This window comes from Schistocerca nitens, chromosome 3 (assembly GCF_023898315.1).
Source record: "Schistocerca nitens isolate TAMUIC-IGC-003100 chromosome 3, iqSchNite1.1, whole genome shotgun sequence".
NCBI classification, from domain to species: Eukaryota; Metazoa; Arthropoda; class Insecta; order Orthoptera; family Acrididae; genus Schistocerca; species Schistocerca nitens.
The window spans coordinates 65448171-65476016 of record NC_064616.1 but is presented as its reverse complement, the minus strand read 5'-3'; positions in this window follow the sequence as shown (position 1 = coordinate 65476016).

Here is a 27846-nt window from a genome sequence, read left to right as displayed (position 1 = left end):
GTATGAGGGTTTTGGAGAGACTGAGAGAGTGAATGGAGGATATTCGTTAAATTGAGAATATGATGTACTAAAACTATGTAAATGTAAGCGTGAGAAAGTTGTTATGCAGTACGGGAATTTGTGACGTATATCAGAGTGAGCTTGACTTTGTAAAAGGCAATCAGAAGGAGCGTTGGGTATTAAATTTATTAGTAATTTATTTTGTGTAAAGGAATTGTATTTTGTTTTCATTAAATTTTATTTAGATTGGTAATTACGAACTTTCTAGTCTAAATTACGTGTGGTGATCTGAATGGTTGACACACCGGCAATATCGAAGTACTCGAGATGATCTGATTGGCTGCTTACATTCTAGCCAATAGGAATTCAGCGTCTCCCGCGCGTTTGAGTAGGGCTTTGTGCCTCAGATGAGTTGATATAGTCGCTCGGGAGCCGTCTTCTAGTAAACACCTCTGTTAAATCATGCCGATCAAATATGTGCCAAAATGAAGGAGCCTGTGCGTTTGATCGGTTCTCGTATAGCTGATGAAAAACGACTACAGCGGTGAGTATTTTTAGAACGTTTGAGCATTATGAGTGAGTTATTTTAGGAGAATTACCGTGAGAACTTTTCAAGTCGTATATAAACTTGGCGTGTTTCCTGCAAATTACGAGACATTGTGGCGAGCACGTCTGCTGAACGACTAACTGTGTTGACTTACAAGTAGTCGTGGGTCACCGATTGTTTAGGACGTTTAAAATATCGGGTCGGAATAAATATCTTCTGGCTGCTTTTCAGTGAGAACTTGGTACGGGGACATTTCGATTCAATAAAGCAGCTTACAGGAAATGTTAGACAATTTTCAAACGAGTCATGCAAGAATCCCGAACGCCCGATAGTTTAACTAACTTCCAGGTGCTGCCCAAGGACTGAAGTTATGTGGCCTTTGCGTGGTAGGTATTTAGCTGACTTTTCGTCAACGCTGCTTTCATCAGCTAAACCAGTACATACCATCGCATAGTGAAGGGGCAGACAACCTGAAGCGTATCCAGGTAGGTGGACAGATTGTTTAAAAGATAGTGAGAGAGCACATCCAGTCCCACCGCCAGCGGACAGACGAGAAACGAAGCGCTTTTCACATGACGTGTACAAGCGTGTCGCTGAGTGTCGCCAACAAGTGTGGGAGTCGACAATGGCCCATTTCGTCCTGGATACTCGAGACAAATGGAAGCTCGTGAAGAATATCAGGCAACAGAAGCCAGCTAAGAGAGCTATCAATGGCCATGACGAGCTGATCTTCGACGCTTTTCTTCAAGCGGAACTCTTCCCCGACGCCTACACTCAACAGATGACGATCCTCAACCGTGACCAAGAGGATCCTGGTGGAGGCGGGAATGAGGATGATGAACGGATTCACTACACGATTCCAATTAGAGCCCATACAGAACCAACCTCTGCTTTCAACTCCTATAGAAGTAGCCTAGACAACCTGCAAGAAAGACAACACGGTGCAAGGGACCACATCAGCAGTGCAGACTTACGGAACCTTCTGCACAAGACAGTGGTCTTCCTGACGCGAGTCATAAACAGCTGTCTGGTTAATGAATGTAATGTAGTTACATACATGAACACATCGTTGTAAATGTAATAATATGAATACAACACATTTTATATAAAGTAAGCAAGCAAAATAGAACAGTGTAAACACGCAACAGAAAAAGATCATACATATTACGCAAATATTCAAAATTAATAGGTACACTATTCAAAAAAGTCTAGTTTAATTCTACAAAAATATTTTTTACAAGAGCAATAACAGCTTCGTGGTGACGTGTTATTTCTCCTACAGCTATTTAGGGACAGTATATAACTTAATTAGATTACATTGAGGCGGAATGTTGTTCCAAAACCATGCAGAATTTGTTTACTAACTAACCTAGTAGTTGTTGTTATGTAACGTAATAAAGATCAATTCCCACAGCAGTCTAACAAACAACACTGACATAGATTAGATCCACATAGATTAAACAAATCGGGTTTTCCCGAAGAGGGATGTTCATGTGGATAATTACTCATATAGGTAGCACCACATGTGGACTCTGGTCTTGCGGATCAATACCAAGACTCCTTCCCTAGGTGGTGTCGGTGAAGGGATGTCTAAATCTACTTTTTCCTGTCTTCTTTTATTCTCGTTTTAAATTATACCATAAATTTATAATTTCCTACTTCCAAAATTCCTGTGTTTTTCTTTAAAAAGTAAGTGTAATTGCTGTAGGTAAATAAAAGATAACACCAAAGTGCAGGAAAAAGAACTCCAGCAGCCCCACCTACAAGTGGTGCTGCATGGGTAACAGTGTCCATGCCCTCCAACTACGCAGCTCAATATTGCTGCGTGATTGTGACCGTTGGTACTGGCTAAGAGGTCTGTGTGGAACACTACGACCTGCATCAAGTAATAACACGGCAGGACCTAGTAGCCACAATACCGCTTGAAAAACAAAATCCAGCTTGTCTGGTTAATGCATACTTCCCGCCTGCCTGGAAGGCCATCCCCATTCCGAAGGCTGGCCGCCACCTCGTACTCGCTACCCCATCTGCCGGCTACCAGCGCTCGTGAGATACTCGACAGGATGTTGCTTGCAGGACTGACTCAGAGCCTCGACGACCATCGAATTATTCGGCGGAGACAATGCGGCTTTCATCACGAAACTTCCTCCGCGTTGCAGCTTTCTTGCCTCACGGAACATGTTCACTATCACTTTAACCTGTGGCAGTCCACTGTCGGCGTCTTTTTTGATCTCGAAAATTCTTGTTAAAATGTCTTGCGGGACAATCAGATAGCTAAAATTTGCCACCAAACGCCTCTCCCAGACTGCTACATTGATCTGTCGAACAACTTCCTATATCACTGTTGACGGTGAAGAAGAAACTGCTACTCTATACGTCCACAGTACAGCCATTACCTCTGTACGGATGCGCAGCGTGGGTCATCACTCGTGATTCCATCATTAAATCTAAAACCGGCGCCTGAATTGGACGCTGAGGGTGCACGTCAGATCAGCACACAAGAAATTCACGAAATATTTCATGAGCGATACCTAAAGGACAAGATAACTGACTTCGGTACCAAGTTGTTCACAAAGCTTGACATGTCGCGAGACGGAGTATTCTAACTACGCCTGGTCAGAAAGATACACCCACAACGCGGGCATAAGTATAGCGTACCACAGGCGTTGGTGCGCTTGACTCCGCCATCATACTAGAAGAAGGATGCCGCGAGTGTAGTCTGCTCTTTGTTCAACATCCCATTGATTTACCGATCGATGTTACACACCTTCGTGGAAATAATGAACCTCCCTCCCCCACCCCTCCCAAAGGTACTAAGGACCAAATTTGTGTGCCCCCAGTTTCCTATCAAATTGAAATGAACAAATAAAGAGAAAATTTTTGTGTACCTTTTACCCAACAAGCAAGAGCTCTCCAGGAAAGTGAAATGAATAAATAAAGAGAACACATGTATGTACATCCCTTACCCAACAAAAAAAGCTCTCAAAGAGAGTCAGTCTTCGGTCCACACCACCCAGTTAAGTGTTTAGTAATCACAGCGTGCACCGCCCACCACTAAGGAACTGTAGCAGGGAAATATTTTTCTGCTACGGTGGATGATGGGGCTGAATTAAGAGTAGCATTTAGTTACTACAGTCACATCAGCGAGACCGCAAGTGCAGAGACTGACACTTTGTTGAACTATCTGACAGAAACAGTGTTTCTCATATGCATTTCTTAGGTAATATTACACGGGGTTTTTAAACCTCATGAAAATAATTACATACGCCTACATTATTAGCTAATTGAGAATACAGCTGCTATTGGTTTCACTGTCTGAAAGTGTACATCATAAGAAGTAATAAAGCTAGTACAGTATTGCAGTGAAAGTGAATGAAATATATTTTGGTATTGGAATACTGCTAGTGTACATACATATCTTAGAGATACTGTATGACTGTTGGCTTTACGTATACAAGACAAGCTGTGGTGATTAAACGTGAATCTATGAAGTATAACGGGTTTTGCAGCCACACATTCTCAACTTTGCAAATAAATACATCGTATTAACAGTTTCCTAAATAACTGCAGAGAGATATCTTTAAGGTTTACTCAGTATTTTAATTAATACAGTAATGAATTTAACACAAAAACAATAATTCTACAGCTTTACCAGTTAGTAAGAGCCTGTTTCTGTTTACAAAATGTTTTCAAAATTAATGTTAGCTACTATAATCAGATTCTGGCACAGACAAGATCTTCGAGTTAAAGACTTTCACATTATTTTTAGACTCATTCAACATTCAGGTGGATGGTTTTATGAAAAGTACCGGCATCTGTCTTACCCAGTCTACTGCACTGCTTTGAACTGGACTAAAGAAGGAGACGGTTATCAGGTAGGAAATAATGGTGTTTATTAATGGCCAACATGCAGTGCGTCAATGTGGCTTCAGATACTGATTGTCTGTTGTTAGTTCGCTCACGGTTTGGGCACATGGCAACCATTTCAGGAGTTAGCTGGTTAGTTATTGTGTACAATAAACAGCTCTCATGTATTTATTCTTTTCTTACCCTGAAGTAATTAATTCCATTACTTTTCTTTTACTGAAAAAGTGAAGTCTTCAAAACTTCTACATCTACACACATACTCCGCAATCCACCATACGGCGCGTGGCGGAGGGTACCTCGCACCACAACTAGCATCTTCTCTCCCTGTTCCACTCCCAAACAGAACGAGGGAAAAATGACTGCCTATATGCCTCTGTACGAGCCCTAATCTCTCTTATCTTATCTTTGTGGTCTTTCCGCGAAATATAAGTTGGTGGCAGTAAAATTGAACTGCAGTCAGCCTCAAATGCTGGTTCTCTAAATTTCCTCAGTAGCGATTCACGAAAAGAACGCCTCCTTTCCTCCAGAGACTCCCACCCGAGTTCCTGAAGCATTTCCGTAACACTCGCGTGATGACCAAACCTACCAGTAACAAATCTAGCAGCCCGCCTCTGAATTGCTTCTATGTCCTCCCTCAATCCGACCTGATAGGGATCCCAAACGCTCGAGCAGTACTCAAGAATAGGTCGTATTAGTGTTTTATAAGCGGTCTCCTTTACAGATGAACCACATCTTCCCAAAATTCTACCAATGAACCGAAGACGACTATCTGCCTTCCCCACAACTGCCATTACATGCTTGTCCCACTCCATATCGCTCTGCAATGTTACGCCCAAATATTTAATCGACGTGACTGTGTCAAGCGCTACACTACTAATGGAGTATTAAAACATTACGGGATTCTTTTTCCTATTCATCTGCAATAATTTACATTTATCTATATTTAGAGTTAGCTGCCATTCTTTACGCCAATCACAAATCCTGTCCAAGTTATCTTGTATGCTCCTGCAGTCACTCAACGACACCTTTCCGTACACCGCAGCATCATCAGCAAACAGCCGCACATTGCTATCCACGCTATCCAAAAGATCATTTATGTAGATAGAAAACAACAGTGGACCTACCACACTTTCCTGGGGCACTCCAGATGATACCTTCACCTCTGATGAACGCTCACCATCGAGGACAACGTACTGGGTTCTATTACTTAAGATGTCTTCGAGCCTCTCACATATTTGGGAACCAATCCCATATGCTCGTACGTTAGTTAGGAGTCTGCATTGGGGCACCGAGTCAAACGCTTTCCGGAAGTCAAGGAATACGGCATCCGTCTGATACCCTTCATCCATGGTTCTCAAGATATCATGTGAAAAAAGGGCGAGTTGCGTTTCGCAGGAGCGACGCTTTCTAAAGACGTGCTGATGCATGGACAGCAAGTTCTCTGTCTCAAGGAAATTCATTATATTCGAACTGAGAATATGGTCGAGAATCCAGCAACAAACCGATGTTAAGGATATTGGTCTATAATTTTGAAGATCCGTCCTTCTACCCTTCTTATATACAGGCGTCACCTGCGCTTTTTTCCAGTCGCTCGGGACTTTACGTTGGGCAAGAGGTTTGCGATAAATGCAAGCTAAGTAAGAAGCCAATGCAGTAGAGTACTCTCTGTAAAACAGAATTGCAATCCCATCAGGACCTGGCGATTTATTTATTTTCAACCCATTCAGCTGCTTCACAACCCCAGGGATGTGTGTCACTATCCCTCCATACGGGAATCTGTACGAGACTCAAACGGCGGTATGTTTGTACGATCCTCCTGCGTGAAAGATTTCTCAAATGCTAAATTCAAAATTCCAGCTTTCGTTTTGCTGTCTTCCGTTGCCAGGCCAGACTTATCAGTGAGTGACTGGGTGGAAGCCTTCGACCCACTTACCAGTTTTACGTAAGACCAGAATATCCGTGGGTTTTCAGCAAGATCTTTTGCTAAGGTATGACGGTGGTAGTGGTTGTATGCTTCGCGCATCGCTCTTTTTACAGCAGCACGAATCTCTACTAACTTTTGTCTGTCCTCATTCACCCGATCTTTCTTGTACCGCGAGTGCAACTGTCTTTGCTTCCTGAGCATTCTCCGAATTGCGCTGTTAAACCACGGTGGGTCTTTTCCGTCCGTAACCCACTTTTTCGGCACATACTTCTCCAATGCGTGATTTACAATGTGTTTAAAATTTGCACCTAATTCTTCCACGTCCATCGTACCGGAAGTAAATGAAGTCGGTTCATTTACTAAGTGGGATGCTAACAACTGCTTATCTCCTCTTTCTAATAAGAATACTCTCCTAGCCTTCTTGGCCGACTTTGTAACTTTCGTAACCATAGTCGTAATGACAACATCATGATCACTAATACCTGTCTCAACACTGACACCGTCGATGAGGTCTGGTCTGTTCGTGGCTACTTCTATGTAAAGGCAACCGTTTATGTAAATTAGTGAGAGTGATTAACTAATTTAACCATAGCAATGCAGTAATTACTTAACTGAGATTTAGAAAAAATTAAATTTGGTGTCACTGTGAACAGTAGGAAGCAAGTGAGGTCGTTAGAATTGGTTCTGAATGAGAGGTTAATTGGAGAGAAGGGCGGGTTTTCGGTTATAGGACAGCTAGGATCGGCCCATGGGAACCTGGACCTGATGGTGTGCACATACAAACCCTACTGTAGACAGCACCGCAGATCATAGCTTACTGAATACCAGCAATGTCCATCCAGATTCTTTGAACAATCGAACCCCCATGTATAATATTGCTTCCGACGTCTGACTACTTTACAAATGAGTTAATGTCTTAAATATCTGACGCTAGTCATATAAAACCTTTATGGTTGAAGACACAAAACCATAATTATGTTGGTTCTATTACTTTCGTATTATTCACTCTTAGACTAACGCTTATGATGTCATAAGTCTTCAACTATATGTCGCACAATGATATGATTTTGCAGGTACCTTCATTGGTATATGTGGACATGTCTGCATAATTGTTGCTAATGGAGTTAGTAATAAAGATGTAATAAACTAAAACGTAATGCCTGATGCAGAAGCTGTACTGCATGATCAGTTAAAATGTAGTAAACGATAAACTTTTTTCCTTACATTATTTTGTATGGGGTGTTAGCGAGAAAAGATTTTGGAAAAGTTTGAAATTATGTGTCAATTTTTTCGGAAGTCGCGAAGTGCTATCGTTCTCAAATAATGGATATGATCGGGTGATCCTTTTAGCCGCGTAGTAATACAAATTTGTGCTAAATAAAGCACTGTGACTGAATAAATTATCTAAGCCGTGAAGACTGCGAGAGCTATAACAATTTAAAAAGTCGAAAGCCAGAACTCCTCGAAATGTAAGTCTTACAGATGTATTCGCGTTCTAAATACCCTGGCAGAAGTCCACGAGTGCTTCCTGTGTGACTGTACGGCGTTAGCCAGCGGCAGTTTAGTTTCAAACGGTGTAGAACAGAGACGGGTGAGTTCGCTATTGCGGACGCGGGCGCCTGTGAGTGCCCACACAGCTTGCCCGCGAGCGCTGTTAGCCAGCAGTTCCCGCTCCACATCTCTGCTAACATCGCTCGTTTGTTACCGATACCCACGCCTGCTTACTTCGTGTCGTTAGTGTTCTCGGTGACGAAGTCTCTTTAGCGTTCGTGCTAGGATAAAAATAGCGAGAGGAAAATGGCTGACGGGAAATTAAGATCCTCAAAACGAAAATCGGTTAAATCCCTACGCTTGAGCCAACAGCGCAAAGAAGATTAGTTTTTATTGAAACATAAGCCGGGCCTCAGAGTATGTTTTGTTATGCTGTTTTACCAGCGTGAAAGAAGTACAATGTGAAGCGATATTTTCAACTCTTTCGTGAGAAATTCTTGATCACTTTCGGTACTGAGGAAAGGAAAACCGAACTCGAACAAAAATAGGAAGGGGAGAAGGAAGAAAGTTCCTATAGGTACATGTCATTTCTTGAACATTTACTATTATGTGATTTTGCCCTCAATTTTACCTCTTCCTTGAAAGATATTTACAGGGAGACAACCATGTCGTCCACAGTGTTGGTGTATTGAGAACGAGCTTCACATAGCTCTTAAGGTAGCATCCTTTCAGAGACAGAGAATTTGTTAAAGAGTGTTTTGTTAGTCCAGCGGCACTTCTGGTTTTCGAAACAGTTCCTCTTTCACGGAGAACAGTTTTCAGACCCGTAGAAGACATGGCAAATGACGTGGAAACGCAACTGAAAGACAAGACCGAAGATTTTTTTCCTCTAGGGCTTTGAATGAAAGCACGGACGTAACAGATGTTGCTCAGTTTGCGTTGAAGCCGTGTTCAAAGTGGTGGAAGAACTACGTGGTTTAATGCCCATGCGCGATACAACGGCTGACGACATGTTTTCTTGCTTAAGAAACAATATTGGCAAATATGACTTTTGATGGGAAACACTATCGTTGATTGTAACAAATGTAGCACCTGCAATGATTGGTCTAAAGTCAGGTGTCCTGGCTTTGGTAAGGAACAAGGTGAAAGAATTTGGTTTACAGCAGTGAATTTGCTAGCAAGCTGTGCAAAAATAAGTGGCGTCATGGATATAGTTGTAAAAACAGCTAATAAACTGAAATCACATGATTTGGGACATCGGCAGTTTAAATCATTTTTGTGAAGCACGCCGGTTGCGTCGAGTAAATTTTATAGAGCATTTTTTTTAACATGCGTAAAGACATAGCATCATTCGTTGACGTGAAAGGAAGGTCAGTAAACGAGTTTGGTGACCTCGATCCTCTGTTTCTAACTGATCATACAATGCATATAAATGGCTTGCGTAGAACTTTGCAAGGTAGACATCAACTAATTACCGATGTTTTTAACATCGGATCTGGCCTTTAAAAAAAAATTGCTGTTGTGGATAAGGCAACTTTCAGAATGGTCATTTGTGCACTTTTCGAATGACATACTGGTTATAAGTGAAATAAATCTTGAAAATGAGACTTCGGGGAACAATTTGACGAATTTGTTACGGTGCTACATGATTTGGTATAAAAAACTTTGATAGTAGATTTAGTGACTTCGATCGATTTGTGCTTGATTTTAATGTTATTGCACCTCCTTTTGCAGTGGACTTTGAAAGCGCGCCTACTGAAATTCAGTCGGAGTTCATTGACTTTCTTTGTAGTCTTGTGCTCAAGCAGAGGTTTCGCGCTGTAGAAAAAAAATTGAAATGTTGTATAAGAACTTCCCTCGAGAACAGTTTCCGCAGTTGTTTCGAATAGCTCCCAGAATCTGCAGCATGCTCGGGACCACGTATTTCTGTGAAAGTGTTCTTTCAACACTGAAATTAACAACACTGCTTAGGGGCAGCATACTGACGTTCATCTGCCTAGAGATAGATGTTTAATAAAACAGCATGCGTTCTTTGTTTTCTACTTTAGGTCTGTGTTGTATTTGTTACCACAAAATTAAGTGGACGAGAGTGGTATTTTATTTCACCTGCCTGCCTCCCCCCTCGCTCACATCCGTTCACTGCTGTCCTGACCGACTGAGTTTGGAAAGCTTCGTAATGCCTGTAACTGCTGTCGACCCACACGACGTATTACTTTGCGGCGCAGAGTTACGCAGTGAAAAGATAATTCTCTATTTCTCTCTTTGTCGTTGTGTTGTACCTGTGCCTAATTGCAGACGGTCAACCAGCTTCCTGTCGTCTGTTGGTATCATCTCAACATGTGTTCCTGCCTTCAGTTTCTCGATCGAAGCTGGAACGACACACTCACAGTGAGGTGATAGCGGAACAAGAAGTACGAGCTAGTCGCACAAGAGAAAAAAGTCTAAAAGAAAATTTTACTTACTGAAAAGCATAAGAAAACAAGTTGGCTGTTTTAAAACATAATAACGACATTCAAACCCTTATGTGACGACATGGTGCATAAAATTAGGCGCACAAGAACAAAATTATTTGCTGATCTTTACAATATACTTGTTATGAGCTTACTATTATGACACTTTCATTCGATGGCACTTTCATGTGACAGAAGAGTGGTATTTAAGGCTACACTTCGGAAAATACTACGCACATGTAGGGTGAATCACCTAAACCTTGCACCGTAAATATTGCGGAAATGGAAAGTGCTACAGATGTGCGTATTTCAAAGAATGGATTGGTAGTCAAGGGGTCGTATTGTTAGCGAATCAACAGATTCTAATAACACTTTTTTTTGTAAATATACACGTTTTTAAATGGAACAACGCCTATTGACATTAACAAACGAAAAGTAGGGAAAACTAAAGTGTCAGTTGTGTTTGTTGAAGGACTCTAGTACGAGTCGTTTATAAGATATCGTATTTTGAAACGTTTCCACGCCGACAATTGCTCGTGACATTGAACCTGCGTGGTTGGTAGGTACGATGTTTTTATGCATGCTTACCGTGTTCCTGAGTATTCCTTGACTCCACTGCGACTTTCCAGTCAGTTAGTGTGTGACAGTCCAAGCAGTAGGTCGTAAGTAGACGATGGGATTTACCAATGGTAGCAGGGCTAGGCCGTCGTCACCCCAAAGTACCGTTATCCAAGATGGCGACCGTTACGTCAGCTGATGATGACCGTTATCCAAAATGGTGGCTTTGGTGGGAAGGTAGGTCAATTGGGCTACTTCTACTAACCTAAGAACATGGCAGTAAAGAAAGGGCACTTGGCCTATGTCTACTAACCTAAGAAAATGGCAGGAATGAAAGGGCAGTTGGGCTACCTCCACAAACCTGTCACCAGACCGCCACCTCTTCCTAGGAATTTTGGTGGGAAGATAGGTCAGTTTTGGTACCTCCACTAACATAAGAAAATGGTGCCAAGGAAAGGGCACTTGGGCTATCTCTACTAACCTAACTCACCACTTCCTACGACTGGACATAAGTCTTTATTTAAGCAATTAGAGCTACTACCACCATCAATTGTCTTCGCCATCCTCTTGGAAAATGTGCTAGAATTTTGCTCTAAGAGCTTACTCCTGCAGCTGGGGGAGTTAGTATGATGACGCCCCCACTACATGCTGCTCATTCAATTCGAATATAATTTATACAAATTTGTTTAAATTTCTATAAATTTCTTTCAATTTAACCAAATTTATAGCAATTATATTCGAATTCAACCTCAGCCTCTTGTGGCCGCAACATGATACTAATGCTGTTGGTGGATAATAAATTTAAACAAATTTAAAGAAATTGATACAAATTTAATCAAATTTATAGAAATTACATTCGAATTGAATGAGCAGCCGCTATTGGGGGCGAAAGCATACTAACCCCCCTCAGCTGCAGGAGTAAGGTCTTAGATCAAAATTTGAGCACATATTCCAAGAGAATGGCGAAGACAATTGATGGCGGTAGCGGCTCTAATTGTTTAAATAAAGACTTATGTCCAGTTCGTAGGAAGAGGTGAGTTAGGTTAGTAGAGGTAGCCCAAGTGCCCTTTCTTTGGTGCCATTTTCTTAGGTTAGTGGAAGTAGCAAAATTGACCAAAATTCCTAGGAACAGGTGGCAGTCCGGTCACTTAGGTTGGTGGAGGTTGCCCAACTGCCCTTTCTTTACCGCCGTTTTCTTAGGTTTGTAGAGATAGGCCAAATACCCTTTCTTTACTACCATTTTCTTAGGTTAGTGGAGGTAGCCCAGTTGACCTATCTTCCCTCCAGAGGCGCCATTTTAGGTAATGGTACTCGCATCATCATCATCATCAGATAACGTCACGGCCGCCATCTTGGATAACGGTACTTTGGGGTGACGCCGGCCGACCCATAGTACTACCAGTCCATAAGTAAACGACATGCACATGGCCTATGGAGAGCATAGGAAGAATGCAGTTCGTTCTTGTACACTGTATGCGGCAAGATATCTCAAACGACGTCAACCATCTCGGCAACTGTTTATCATCCTCTTCAACCAGTTACATGAAAGTGGTAGTATAACATTTAGACAACGTAACAGAAGGAAACAAGTGAAACGCGGAAGGCACACAAGTACTGCAGCCTCGAGCAGACCATCTTCCACAAATGCTAGAATACGTTCCTTTGCAGACGTGGAGGAACGTGTGGTACCATAATGATGGCTATCCAGCCTATAGTGCACGAAGTACTACAGCATATCTTCACGAATTGTTTCAAAATCGTTAGATGGGAGGAAGAAGACCTGTACCTCGGGCAGCCCGTTATCCGGGTCAGACGCCGGTGGCCTTTTTTCTGTTTAGAAAGCTGAAAGGCGCTGTCTGCAAGTACATACCAACTACACCCGTTGATATGCAACGACGTATTACTGCAGCCTGTTCGGACATCTCTGCTGAAATGCAGCAGCCGTTCCATACCAGAATGGAAGCGTGTGTTGCCACTGCCGTAGGCCATTTTGAACACAACCTGTGATCAAAATGCACATAGCTAAGGTATGTACTTGGGTTGTTCCTTAGTGTGTGCCACCATAGGTATTGTATAAGTGTCGGTGATAGAACTTTTTAAAATATGATATCTCGTAAACGACTCACACTTCAATCCTGCGACAAACAACACTACTTTTGGTTTTTTAGGGTCTATAGGCACTGTTCCATTTGAAAAAGTGTAGGTTTGTACAAAAATACACTTTCTAAGTATCATTACAATCTGTTGATTGGCTAACAATGCTAGTTAATTCTGTGAAAACAGCACATCAACTGCAATTTCTATCTCCGTAATATCTGCGGTAGAAGTTTTAGGTGATCCACCCTGTATATTTTGTCGTAAGTATTTATTGTATTGTCGTACTGCAATAACTATAACAATGCAAAGAATGCTGACGTGACTCCTGTTCACGAGTAAGAGGACGCGAGCTGCGCGTGCATTGTGCCCGCACGGCGACACACGTACGTTCAGTGACGCGGGCAGCCCACGCTCGCAGCCCTGGTGTACATCGACACATGGTGCAATGATAGAAGCTCTCGATACGTCCTAACATCGTCTCGGACCTCCTTTTGCCCGGTTTACTGCAGAAATTCGATGTGGTTGAACTTAACAAGTCGTCGGACGTTTCCTGCACAAATAGTGAGTCATAATGCCTGTATAGCCGTCCATAATTGCGAAAGTGCTGCCGGTGCAAGATTTTGTGCAAGAACTGACCTCTCGATTATGTCCCATACATTTTCGAATTGTCCGGAATGTTCTTGCCAGTCAATGATCCGTCCATTTGGACCCAGTCCATTTCATGTAAACACAGGTCACACGATGACGGTTCCACCACCAGCTTTCACAGTGCCTTATTGATACCTGGTGCATGTCCACATGGGGTCTGTGCCACACTCGAACCTTATTGTCAGCTCTTACGAACTGAAATCGGCACACATCTGACCAGGCCACGGTTTTACAGTTGTCTAGGATCGAACTGATATGGACACGAGCCCAGTAGTAGCGCTGTAGGCGATCTGGTGCTGTTAGCAAAGGCACTCGCACCAGTCGTCTGCTGCCATAGCCCATTAACGCACTGTATAACAGATACGTACTTCCCGTACTGATTTCTGCGGTTATTTCATGCAGGGTTGCTTCTCTGTTGGCACAGACAACGCTACTAAAACACCACTGCTTTCAGTCATTAAGCGGCGGTCGTCGGCTACTGCGTTGTGAGATAACGCCTGAAATTGGGTATTCTCGGCACACTCTTGACACTGTGGATATCGGAATATTGAATTCCCTAAAGATTTCAGAAATTAAATGTCCCGTGCATCTAGCTCCAATTCGGCGTTCAGAGTCCGTTAACTCCCGTCGTGTTACTACAATCGTGTCGGAAGTCTTTTGTCGTGAGTGACCTGAGTAAAACCGACAGCTTCACCAATGCGCTACCGTTTCATACCTTGTGTAAGCGATACTAACGCCATCTGTATACGTGCATAGCCCTATCCCATGACTTTTGTCACCTCAGTGTATGTCTGCCGAGTTGTCAATGTTTTTGCCAAAAAGTCACAGTTACTTGTATGAGATAATGACTCATTTGCTATACTGATGCGCTGCTTCGTGTCATGTTCCTGACAACATTTCCGCATTGTGTCGGTGGGGAAATTGCTTGCCCTTTTCTGTAAAACCCTGATATTACCACTGTGCTGGCATGTTCGTGATGCCGGCCCTGGTATGTTTCGCTATGTGTAAATAGCCCTTTTGCTGTAACAAGTGTGTCGACACGATGTGCTACAACAGATGTCTTTTTGAGAGACCTGGGCCCTGGTCTGCAACAAAACTCAACATGCATGGACGACAATAATGCATAATATTTACGAAAATTTTTCACCTCTTAGATACCAGGCAGCTTGAACAACAAGGTTCAGAGACTCTGATATTACCATACGACGTTTATCCTATTAAATCCTTATTTACAGAGATTGCATCTTTCCTGCAACTCATCACTTCTCCTGATAACGTACTATACAATGTATAATTATTATCATCTAGCTTGTCTTGGTAACTCTCCTTTAACCGTTTAACACCTCATCAAACTTTCACATAAGCTGCTCAGTAGCCTTATAACGCTCGGATATACATTTATTAATATTATCCAGATACCACTGTCACGAATACAAGCAGCTTTTAAGTCTCACTTTACACTTACAATTAATAATCGTACTGCAATGCTCGTTCACTCTCAATAACTAATTCTGGTCAAACCTTCTTTAACAGCACATGGTCTAACTCCATTAAACTCTTATACTCAGCGTCTCTTTTGTCTATTTGGTGGTTTTTTAATGCTTTATTTTGTTAACTCATTTGGAATGTAGTCCGTGTGACAACAGTTCCCCTTATGCTTTTCTAGAAAATATATTCCCAGACCTGTCGTCACACATGAGTCACGTACGGCACTACCACTCACAATAGATTGACAGGTAGTCCCTCTTACTTGTCCCACTGCAGTGATAATCACACACTATACTTTCCTTAAATGCTCTGCTGCCGGCCGAAGTGGCCGTGCGGTTAAAGGCGCTGCAGTCTGGAACCGCAAGACCGCTACGGTCGCAGGTTCGAATCCTGCCTCGGGCATGGATGTTTGTGATGTCCTTAGGTTAGTTAGGTTTAACTAGTTCTAAGTTCTAGGGGACTAATGACCTCAGCAGTTGAGTCCCATAGTGCTCAGAGCCATTTGAACCATTTGCTCTGCTCTCTGGTATTCCTGCTGCAGCAGAGGAGCAACTTCGTGGGGCCTTGTGGCACTGTATCATACGAATAAAGTGGTTCCGTTTGCAGTTTAACTGGTTTGCTACTTAAGATGGACGAACCATGCGACAGCAACCCATGGGCCATAGTTTCCCCTGGTTGGAATATTGTCCCTCAAAGTTTCACAGTGCGGAGCCGTAAGTCGATTTTGGCATGATGTCATGGAAGAAAGCTTACTCTCAGTTTTTCCTCATACCCTTCACCTATATTACACTCGTTGAGCGCCACAGAATGTGAATGCTCAGTAAACATCTCGCACCACACGTCAGTAGCTACACCGAAGAGCCAAAGAAACACCTGCCTAATATCGTGTAGGGCCCCAGCGAGCACGCAAAAGTGCCGCAACGCAACGTGACATGGACCCGACTAATGTCTGAAGTAGTGCTGGAGGGAACTGACACCATGAATCATGCAGGGCTGTCCGTAAATCCGTACGAGTGCGAGGAGTGGAGATCTCTTCTGAACAGCACGTTGCAATGCATCCCAGATATGCTCAATAGTGTTCATGTCTGGGGAGTTTGGTGGCCAGCGGAAGTGTTTAAAGTCAGAAGAATGTCCCTGTAACCACTCTGTAGTAATTCTGGACGTGTGGGGGATCGCATTGTCCTGCTGGAATTGCGCAAGTCCATACGCCCCACACCATTACAGAGCCTCCACCAGCTTGAAGAGTCCCTTGCTAATATGCAGCGTCGCTGGATTCATGAGGTTCTCTCCATACCCGTACGCGTCCATCCGCTCCATACTATTTGAAACGAGACTCGACCGACCAGGCACCATGTTTCCAATCATCAACAGCCCAATGTCGGTGCTGACGGGCCCAGGCGAAGTGTTCGCACGCTGACACTTGTTGATAGCCCAGCATTGAAACCTGCAGCAATTTGTGGAAGGGTTGCACTTCTGTTACGTTGAACGATTCTCTTCAGTCGTCTTTGGTCCTGTTCTTGCAGAGTCTTTTTACGCCCGCAGCGATGTCGGAGATTTGATGTTTTACCGGATTCACGGTACACTCGTGAAATGGTCGTACGGGAAAATCCCAACTTCTTCGCTACCTCTAAGATGCTGTCTGCCATCTCTAGTGCGCCGACTATAACACCACTTTCAAACTCAGTTAAATCTTCATAACCTGCCTTTGCAGCAGCAGTAATTGATCTAACAACTGCGCCAGACACTTGTTGTCTTATGTAGGCGTAGCCGACCGCGTTTGGTGCTTGAGTGTAGCTATGCAAGGCTACAATCCAGTGCTTGTGCTACTATTACATTCCACATCTCAGGCGCAGACACTCCTCAAAAGATTCAGCGCTGTCTTCCCGATCACTATCTTCATGAACACGTCTCCTCTTCCTTTTCCTACATTCACTCCGCTTCTGACGATACATATGCGTCTCTGCCGTTCGTTCCAAAACATTTGCAACATAACTGTCAACGTCAACAACTTCTTGGGTATTTCCAGTAGTATCAACAATAACATCATTGTTAGAGGTTCGACTCTGCACGACACAAAAACCATTAGCACTCGATCGTCCCTATATATCTGTCCCAGGCTCTACTTCCTCTAAAAAGCACCCACTATTACCCAGTGGGGTAGCTATTACTGCAATTATTCACTTTGGTGCAGCCCAGACTCACTTTGTCTGCACTACAGCTACCTCAGACTTCACAATTCCATGTGATATCGGAGCTGATATTTTTACGTTACTCCCCTTAACGTCCACAACGTTAATTCTTCGGAAATTGAGCCAACTCCGCACAACGACATCGTCCTCTTCACTAATTATCTTCATTTTCCCATCCATGAGGTCGTTGTACCGTGTGTCAAATTTTGGCCTATTCCTTACTGAACTGACAGGCGTAAGTACATCACTGATAGTTTGTTGTAGAGTGCGAACAGGGAAGCTTAACACAAGCCTGTTTCTCTCCCTTGCAGCCTCCTCCTTCTCCCTACTCTGTTTCCTTTCTTTCCATCGTGTCCAAAATTTCATTCCTCATCACTCTACGCTCATTTTCAGTCAGCAGACGTCGAATTTTCTTTGTCTCCCCTCCACATACTCAGAAGAATTGTTAAAAGCTATTTCCTTCTTCCTCGTCCGAAGAGCTTCTTCCCATCTTTGCATTGTCCGCTTGCATCTTATCGACTTCGACTGTTACATTTTTTTACACCTCTTCCACGGTAGCCCATTGTGGTATTGAAAACACTGCTACCAGTGATGCTGACCGTGAGACGATGACTCTATATCTAGTCGCCTATCTGGCGAGCATTTCTCGCTTGGCATGTGTGCAGGTCAAACACTGGGATGTTATTTTTGCTGTAACTCTCGATGTGGTGTTACGATTGCCAGACTTGTTGGATTGGCCCCATGTGACGTGAAGATAATTGACACCGAGTAAAATCATTCTCACAGCGAGAATGGCGTCCGGTGATGTGGAAGTGAGTTGTCCTCAGGCAGCTGCTGAGAAAATTATTCTCGCTGCAGGTCTAGCCAACGTGTTGTTGGCCTGCAGTGTTGTCAGTTCAAGAAAGAGAAAATTGCTGTATTGACCCGATGTCTCGTAGAAGGCGCGAGTAGTCTGCTGGATTTCGTCCCATGGCAGTGAGAGGTCCGTTTCTTCATGTAGAAGACGAGTTGAATCCACACTCAGAGCGGGCCGGAGTGGCCGAGCAGTTCAGTCTGGAACCGCGCGACCGCTACGGTCGCAAGTTCGAATCCTGCCTCGGGCATGGATGTGTGTGTTGACCTTAGGTTAGTTATGTTTAAGTAGTTCTAAGGTCTTGGGGACTAATGCCCTCAGCAGTTAAGTCCCATAGTGCTCAGAGCCATTTGAACCATTTTGAACCAGACTCAGAGGCGCAGCGCAAGTTTCAGAGTTCGTCTCTGCACCCTCTGCAATGCCGCGACGTGTGAGGCAGCGGCCTTTCCCCACACCTCGTCCACGTACACTACCAACGGTCTGACCAGTGTCTGGTAGAGCGCAATGCCGTGGTGTGGAGGCAGCGACGACAAGGTACTAAGCAGAGGATACAGGGCGCAGTAACGCAGCACTGCTCTGGTTCAAATGGTTCAAATGACTCTGAGCACTATGGGACTTAACATCTGAGGTCATCAGTCCCCTAGAACTTAGAACTACTTAAACCTAACTAACCTAAGGACATCACACACACCCATGCCCGAGGCAGGATTCGAACCTGCGACCGTAGCAGTCTCACGGTTCCGGACTGACGCGCCTAGAACCGCACGGCCACCGCGGCCGGCTAGCACTGCTCTGATCCTGGCATCACGTATATGCTAGACCCATGTGAACCACAGCTCGAGGATCATTCCGAGGTATTTCCCAGTCTTCGTCCACAGGTGGGACCTCCCACGATGTTGACAGGCGGCAGATCTGGCGACAGCATCCTTCAGGTGAAGGCTACTGCCTGGCTCTTCGTGGCGTCGAATTAAGTCTCCACTTCGTCGCCAACGCTCCAAGTTGTAGGCGGCATCGCATTGCCTGGACTCTCATGTTGCGTGGGAACAGGCTGTACCGTGGGCGTAAAGCGCCAATTCCACGCGCGCCACCTATAGTTTGTTGACAGTTTTCATGGAGTACAACCAGGGGCCGAACACTGACCCCTCCCCACTCCAGCGGGTATCTGCCACTCTGTGGACGAAAGACATGTCTTTCTAGAACATCTGAACTCGATCCACCCGAACATTCGTTTTACGATGGAGGTGGAAGAGGATGGTTGCCTTCCCTTTCTTGACTTGTTGGTTAGGAGGAAGGATGATGGATCATTGAGACATGCATTCTATAGGAAACGTACTCACACCGACTTGTACTTACAGGCTAATAGTTGTCACCTTCCGGCTCAGCGTGAAGGGGTACTTCGTACCTTGGTACACAGGGCACATGTCGTTTCTGACGCTGAGACTTTGCCAGCTGTGCTGTCCCATCTTGAAGTTACGTTTCGTCAAAATGGTTATAGTGATAGACAGTTTGAACGTGCGTTGCGCTATCGCCCACCTGTACATCGGGTGATTGATGATAATTCTGAGTCAACACCTAAGTCTACTACCTTTTTGCCTTACGTAGGAAACACGTCCAACAAGATCGGTAGTATTTTACGGAAATACGATGTGAAATGTGTTTTCCGACTTCCATGTAAAATTAGAGCACTTTTGAGTTCCGTTAAGGATGATCTTGGACTGCGTAAGGCGGGTGTATATCGTATTCCTTGTAGCTGCGGCATGGCATATATTGGTCAAACTATCAGGACCGTGGAGGACCGATGTACTGAGCATAAACGGCACACACGATTACAGCAGCCAAATAGATCTGCTATTGCCGAACATTGCTTGGATACTGGTCACCCCATGTTATACACTCGTGGAAATTGAAATAAGAACACCGTGAATTCATTGTCCCAGGAAGGGGAAACTTTATTGACACATTCCTGGGGTCAGATACATCACATGATCACACTGACAGAACCACAGGCACATAGACACAGGCAACAGAGCATGCACAATGTCGGCACTAGTACAGTGTATATCCACCTTTCGCAGCCATGCAGGCTGCTATTCTCCCATGGAGACGATCGTAGAGATGATGGATGTAGTCCTGTGGAACGGCTTGCCATGCCATTTCCACCTGGCGCCTCAGTTGGACCAGCGTTCGTGCTGGACGTGCAGACCGCGTGAGACGACGCTTCATCCAGTCCCAAACATGCTCAATGGGGGACAGATCCGGAGATCTTGCTGGCCAGGGTAGTTGACTTACACCTTCTAGGGCACGTTGGGTGGCACGGGATACATGCGGACGTGCATTGTCCTGTTGGAACAGCAAGTTCCCTTGCCGGTCTAGGAATGGTAGAACGATGGGTTCGATGACGGTTTGGATGTAGCGTGCACTATTCAGTGTCCCCTCGACGATCACAAGTGGTGTACGGCCAGTGTAGGAGATCGCTCCCCACACCATGATGCCGGGTGTTGGCCCTGTGTGCCTCGGTCGTATGCAGTTCTGATTGTGGCGCTCACCTGCACGGCGCCAAACACGCATACGACCATCATTGGCACCAAGGCAGAAGCGACTCTCATCGCTCAAGACGACACGTCTCCATTCGTCCCTCCATTCACGCCTGTCGCGACACCACTGGAGGCGGGCTGCACGATGTTGGGGCGTGAGCGGAAGACGGCCTAACGGTGTGCGGGACCGTAGCCCAGCTTCATGGAGACGGTTGCGAATGGTCCTCGCCGATACCCCAGGAGCAACAGTGTCCCTAATTTGCTGGGAAGTGGCGGTGCGGTCCCCTACGGCACTGCGTAGGATCCTACGGTCTTGGCGTGCATCCGTGCTTCGCTGCGGTCCGGTCCCAGGTCGACGGGCACGTGCACCTTCCGCCGACCACTGGCGACAACATCGATGTACTGTGGAGACCTCACGCCCCACGTGTTGAGCAATTCGGCGGTACGTCCACCCGGCCTCCCGCATGCCCACTATACGCCCTCGCTCAAAGTCCGTCAACTGCACATACGGTTCACGTCCACGCTGTCGCGGCATGCTACCAGTGTTAAAGACTGCGATGGAGCTCCGTATGCCACGGCAAACTGGCTGACACTGACGGCGGCGGTGCACAAATGCTGCGCAGCTAGCGCCATTCGACGGCCAACACCGCGGTTCCTGGTGTGTCCGCTGTGCCGTGCGTGTGATCATTGCTTGTACAGCCCTCTCGCAGTGTCCGGAGCAAGTATGGTGGGTCTGACACACCGGTGTCAATGTGTTCTTTTTTCCATTTCCAGGAGTGTATAATAACACCGAGATATTGGCATGCACGTCGAGCTATTGGGACAGTGTTATTGGGAGGCAGTTGAGATTAAATTAGGGAACAAACTCTTTAACAGGAATGGAGGTTTCTGTTTAAACTCTGTTTGGAATCCGGCTCTCTCCCTTGTTAAAAAACAGAGGGACAGAGTCAATGCTACCTCACCTGCGAATTCATAGTCTCACTATCGATAGCTCTGGTCATCTTTGGTGGCACTATTGTTCAGTGTGTGTGTTATCTTTCCTGCTTCAGTCCGAGAAACGAGGTTTTAAATTTGCATGTACGCCGCCTGTCCGTTGCAGTTTGCCTTGAAAATGCCGGGGTGTTCTCCCGCCGAAATATCGGCCGGTCGCTGAAAGTGTTGGCTGGATTCCCGGAAGTTATTTGAAAATGGTCCATAGTATAACTCGAATAATTTCTTAATCTCACCGTCCACTTCGCTGGAACGCTCCTTGGTACGTACAAGCACTTTGTCCCCCATTTTGTATTTCATCAGTTTGTATCGTCCATCGTGACGCCTCTTCCTTTCAGCGGCTAACTTTTTCATGCGGGCCGTTACTGCCTCTTCTCTTTCAGCAGCCGATTCAGCTTTTCGCGGCGGGAATTCTACCGTTTCTGTGAGTAGGAACTTTGGTTTCACCCCGGTCATGACTTCCAAAAGTGAGCACCCCGTAGCCTTACTTTTTACGCTGTTGAGTGCGTCCTCTAACGCGCTCACGTACTCCACCCACTTGGAATGACGATTGCTGGCTACGACCTGCATAAACGTCCTACTTCCCGCATATGAAGACCGAGGACTCTCATCGATATGATGGAGTGCCTAGCAGAATATTAAAGTACTGTGTTGCGCGTGTTGGCCCTGTTCTTAGCCATATTTGTATTTTTATTTTAGGAATGGTCAGTTTCCTGAACGATTAAAGTACTCAGTAGTAAAGCCACTTTATAAAAAGGGAGAAAAGGATAATGTAGACAATTTTAGACCTATTTCTATGCCATCAGCGTTTGCTAAAGTTATTCATAAAGCCTCTGTCTGTAAGGATAATTGATCATTTTATATCACACGACTTGCTAACAGATGTACAGTACGGCTTTAGAAGTCGTTTAACAACTGAATATGCTATATTCTCTTTTCTCTGTGGTTTACTGAATGGGCTAAACAGAAGATTTCGAACGCTAGGCATATTTTTTTTATTTAACTAAGGTGTTTGATTGTGTTGATCACAAAACATTGCTCCAGAAGTTGGGCCATTAAGGAATATGCGGAGTAGCTCACAATTGGTTCTCCTAACACTTTAACAACAGACAGCAAAAGGTCATTATTCACAATGTTGAGAATGGGTCTGATGTGGGGTCTGAGTGGGGTGCGGTCAAATGGAGGTGCACCAGTGATCAGTGTTGGGGCCACTCCTGTTCCTTATTTATATAAATGATATGCCTTCTAGTATTACGGGTAACTCTAAAATATTTCTGTTTGCTGATGACATAGCTTGGTAATAAAGGATGTTGTGTGCAACATTGTCTCAGTTTCAAACAGTGCAGTTCATGACGTAAGTTCATGGCTTGTAGACAATAAACTAACGCTAAATCACAGTAGGACTCAGTTTTTACAGGTTCTAACATAATTCAACAAAACCTGACGTTTTAATTTCACAGAATGGGCATATGATTAGTGAAACTGAACTGTTCAAATTTGTAGGTGTTCAGATAGATAGTAAACTTTGTGTAAATCCCACGTTCAGGATCTTGTTCAAAGACTTAATGCTGCCATGTTTACTATTCGAACTGTATTTCGTTCGATACGAAAATTAGTCTACTTTGCTTATTTTCATTCGCTTATGTCGTATGGTATTATATTTTTGGGTAACTCTTCCAATTCTAAAACGGTATTTTTGGCTCAGAAACGGGTGATTCGGGCAATAAGTGATGTAAGTTCGCGAACCTCTTGTCGATCCCGGTTCACTCATAAGGGTATTTTGACATTGGCCTTTCAATATATATATTCTTTACTGTCGTTTCTTGTTAACAATATAAGCTTATTTCTAAGAACAAGTAGCTTTCACTTAGTTAATACACGGCAGAAATCCCACTTGATTTTGGATCATACTTCGTTAACTCATGTGCAGAAAGGTGTGCAGTGTGCTGCTGTATCCATTTTCAATAAGTTACCACAAGAATTAAAATATCTTAGCAGCAATACACTCGCTTTCAAATCAAAACTGAAGAGTTTCCTCATGGGTCACTCCTTCTATTCTGTTGAGGAGTTCCATGAAAGTTTAAGCTGATTCTTATGTTATATTGTTGACTGCATATACAGAAACTTGTGGCTTGACTTTTTTTGGGTTCATAAATATTTTATTTTTATCTGTTATTAATTTTATGTTGTAATTTCATGTACTGACATGTTCCATTTCCTTGGGGATTTGCTCTTCAATTTGATCCTACGGTACTTGACGTTTAAATAAATAAATAAATAAATAAATACACCAAGCTGACCATCAACGTCCTTGGTCGGTTAACGTATGGGGTCGCATCATGAGGAACAATTTCAGTGATCGGTATTTTATCGACGGCACGTTGAATGGGCGCAAATGCCGAACGTTTTTGGAATAGGAAGTACCGGTACTACTGCTCGATGTCGCCATGGACCTTCGACGACGAATGTAGTTTCAGTATGACGGTTGCCTAGCTCACTACCCAACTGAAGCACAATAGGTATTACACCGTGTTTACATTGGTCGGTGGATAAGCAGAGGGTGTCCTATTAATTGGCGTGGTAGGACGCTGGATTTGACGTCGCCGGATTTCTTTTGTGGGGATGTTTAAAAGATAAAATGTACCAGCAATTGCCAACAGGCCGTGAAGTTATGGTCGAGATGTAGTACTTGCGTTTGTACTAGTTGTAACTCCAGTACCTGAATCAAATGATATACCACTATTAATTGATGTTATACTTTCACTATCACCTTTCACATACAATTCTCCAGAATGATCTAATGTTTCCACCAAAGTATTATATGTTACTATAGAAAATCCTATTTCAATTGCTGTAGTCATTTTTACAATCATTTAACAATTTACATAACTATTTGAATCTGCTGGTGCATTATTAGGAACTGGATTAATACCTAATGTAATAGAAGGCATTAATTTAACACTTGTTGGTCTATTTAAACGACCTACAAGATGTGATTTTTCAATTCCTTGATCATAATTAAAATATGCTAGATGAACAGATAAAGGTTTAGCACTTTGTTGTCCAACTTTCTTTAAAACTTTATTATCAGTATTGCAAAACCTTCCAGGATAACCATGTGTTCCTAAATAATACTGTGTCCCATTACCAGCAAATCCATGAGCACGTTTTCTAGTTTTTATTATGCCTATTGCAGGTTCATATTCATAATCAAATGTTTTATTTTGATCAACAGCTTTTGAAGCAATACCAACTTCATATAGTTTATGTAAATGGTGTGCTCCATATACTTCATCTGAAGCAAATAAATTTCCGTTGTCATCAGATTTCCCATGTGGTATTACAAAAGAATAATAATAAGGCCAATTTCTCGGAACTGTTAAACAAGTAGGATAATCATTCATTCCATTAGATCCCCACAAAATATTTTTTACACGACCTTTAGCAGCAATACTAGTAATACACATGGGATTATTTTGTTCAGTAGCTATTTTAACTGGTTCATGAGCAATAGCAAGATTTGCACCTTTATTATAAATCAACAGTGGAACATGCGTAATACTACCACTTGCACTTAATGTACTTCCAGTTTGAAAACTCGCTTCTAAACCAATAGGATTTAAAGATATCCATAATTTCTTTACAAATGAATTATGTGGCAATGAATCAAATTGAGCTTCACTTAAAAATTGACTTAATTCATTTGTCATAAATTGTGCTCCAGATGTAACTAACCTCTTTGTTACAACTTTGTTATTATTTTCAGGAGCAATAACATCAAACCATTTATATGCGTAACCCCATACAAAAATATGTGAGTATTAACAATTATAACACTATTTTGTTTAATTTGTTCCACTGACTTCCACAATTGAAATGGAGTTGATTGTGTAGAACTGGTTCCACTAGTTGAAGTATTATTACTGCTGTTACTACCTTGACGTATCTGTTGAGCAGACTGTAGAGCTTCGTCGATTTCCATCGTCGTGGATGCAGAAGTACTTGCAAACTGTAATCCTCGTTCTTCTAATTCGTTGTCTATCAAGTTTGGTTGAATGTCAGGTCTCGAAGAAGGTCCTGCTGTAGGCTCGCTTTCTTGTCTGGGACGTTTTGGTTCAGACGGAGTTTCACCAAACAGTTCAGTTAAATGTAGTTCTCCCAATGCATCGAAATAATCGGTATCAACAGACGTCAAGTCCAACGATACGTCTAAACTGCCTCTTTTACGTTTCTCTGCACGTTTACGATTAATTTCACGTATTGCTGACCAAGGTAATTGTTTCTTTTCACCACGAACGGTATACGTTTTAAACTTTCCACTACTCTTGCCACGACGAGACTCCATAACCCATCGTTAACAAAATGAAACTAATGATATACAGACAACGCTACTCCTTATATACCCGATTCACATCTTAATAGCATTGCAAAACAATTCAAGGTTAGCCGCTTTCCCACCAACTGATTACTTGCCAACGACCCCCAGCCACCCGCCGACCCTCGGCCGTGACGTCACGGCCGCCGCTGCCGAAGGCACAAAGTAGCACTATGTGGCGGCCGTGACGTCATCGTTTGTAGGTCGTTTAAATAGACCAACAAGTGTTAAATTAATGCCTTCTTTTACATTAGGTATTAATCCAGTTCCTAATAATGCACCAGCAGATTCAAATAGTTATGTAAATTGTAAAATGATTGTAAAAATGACTACAGCAATTGAAATAGGATTTTCTATAGTAACATATAATACTTTGGTGGAAACATTAGATCATTCTGGAGAATTGTATGTGAAAGGTGATAGTGAAAGTATAACATCAATTTATAGTGGTATATCATTTGATTCAGGTACTGGAGTTGCAACTAGTATAAACGCAAGTACTACATCTCGTGCTAATATTGTAAGAGATGTACCAAGAAAGAAAAGACAAGATGTGGAAAATGTAGAGTTGGAGGATTTAAATAAAGATATTCATCGATAATAAACATTTATTGTATACAATTTCATTGTAACAGTTCATATTCAATAAATAAGTTGTACAATGTATATGGATTTAATTCTTTTATAATCCTTGTATTCCATGACTTCCAATAGTATTTTTCAATTCGTTCATCCCACATATGACCTTTAAAATAATCACAATTTGAACAAACAATTACAGGAGTTTTAGCGAATGTGTAATCACCTTCAAATTTAATAGGTATATTAGTAGGATTACCAGAAAATATTGTTTTTAATTGTTCAAAACATCCAGGATCATAATTAGGATCATCCATTACAATTAATCGTTTTCTGGCACATTCTTGTAATCCAAATGATACATACTTGTTATTTTTATCACACCAACCAGTATTTAACATTGCTGATGCAACCATTTGAACAAATGTTGATTTGAAAGCGGATCACTAAGTGTATTGAAGTTCGCGGTACTACGTTTGAGCACTTACTCAAATTGGAAAAGCAGAGTAGCGTTCGCTTCGAGCCACTGCCGCAGTGGGCATGAATAGTGCCCTGTTCGACATGTCGGAGGAATACAATGTTGCGAATGGCGTTTCCAATTAGAAGCTCTGAAATACTAGCCCGTCGAATCCTCGCACGTGCCACTGGACATTCAAAGGCCATTCAGTAGCATGTGGCGCGCGGAGTGGCCGCGCAGTTACAGGCGCTATGTCACTAATTTCGCGGACCCTCCCGCCGGAGGTTCGAGTCCTCCCTCGGGCATAGATCTGAGTGTTGTTCCTGGCATAAGTTAGTTTAAGTAGTGTGTAAGTCTAGGGACCGATGACGTCGGCAGTTTGGTCCCACAGGAATTCACACACATTTGAACAGCAGCATGTGGTAAATTACGATTGTGTACTCACGACAATTTCTTTGATTACAACGCCATCTGTGACGAAACAAAGGAAATACTTCAGACAAAACGTATGTTGATTTTGTCATAGAATCGTAATCAATAATAAAAAACGGGAGTTCCCACTGAATAGTTCGAAGTTGGCCCCAACACCCACGCACAGGGTGGGGTAGGGGGTCGAGTGTGGTTTCATTGGACCTCTCTCTCCGTGACAAACAAATTGGAAATATAATTTTTTTTTTATCCGGTGTGTAGGTTTCGAGATATTTCCAATGTTCAAATGTGTGAAATCTTATGGGACTTCACTGCTAAAGTCATCAGTCCCTAAGCTTACACACTACTTAACCTAAATTATTCTAAGGAC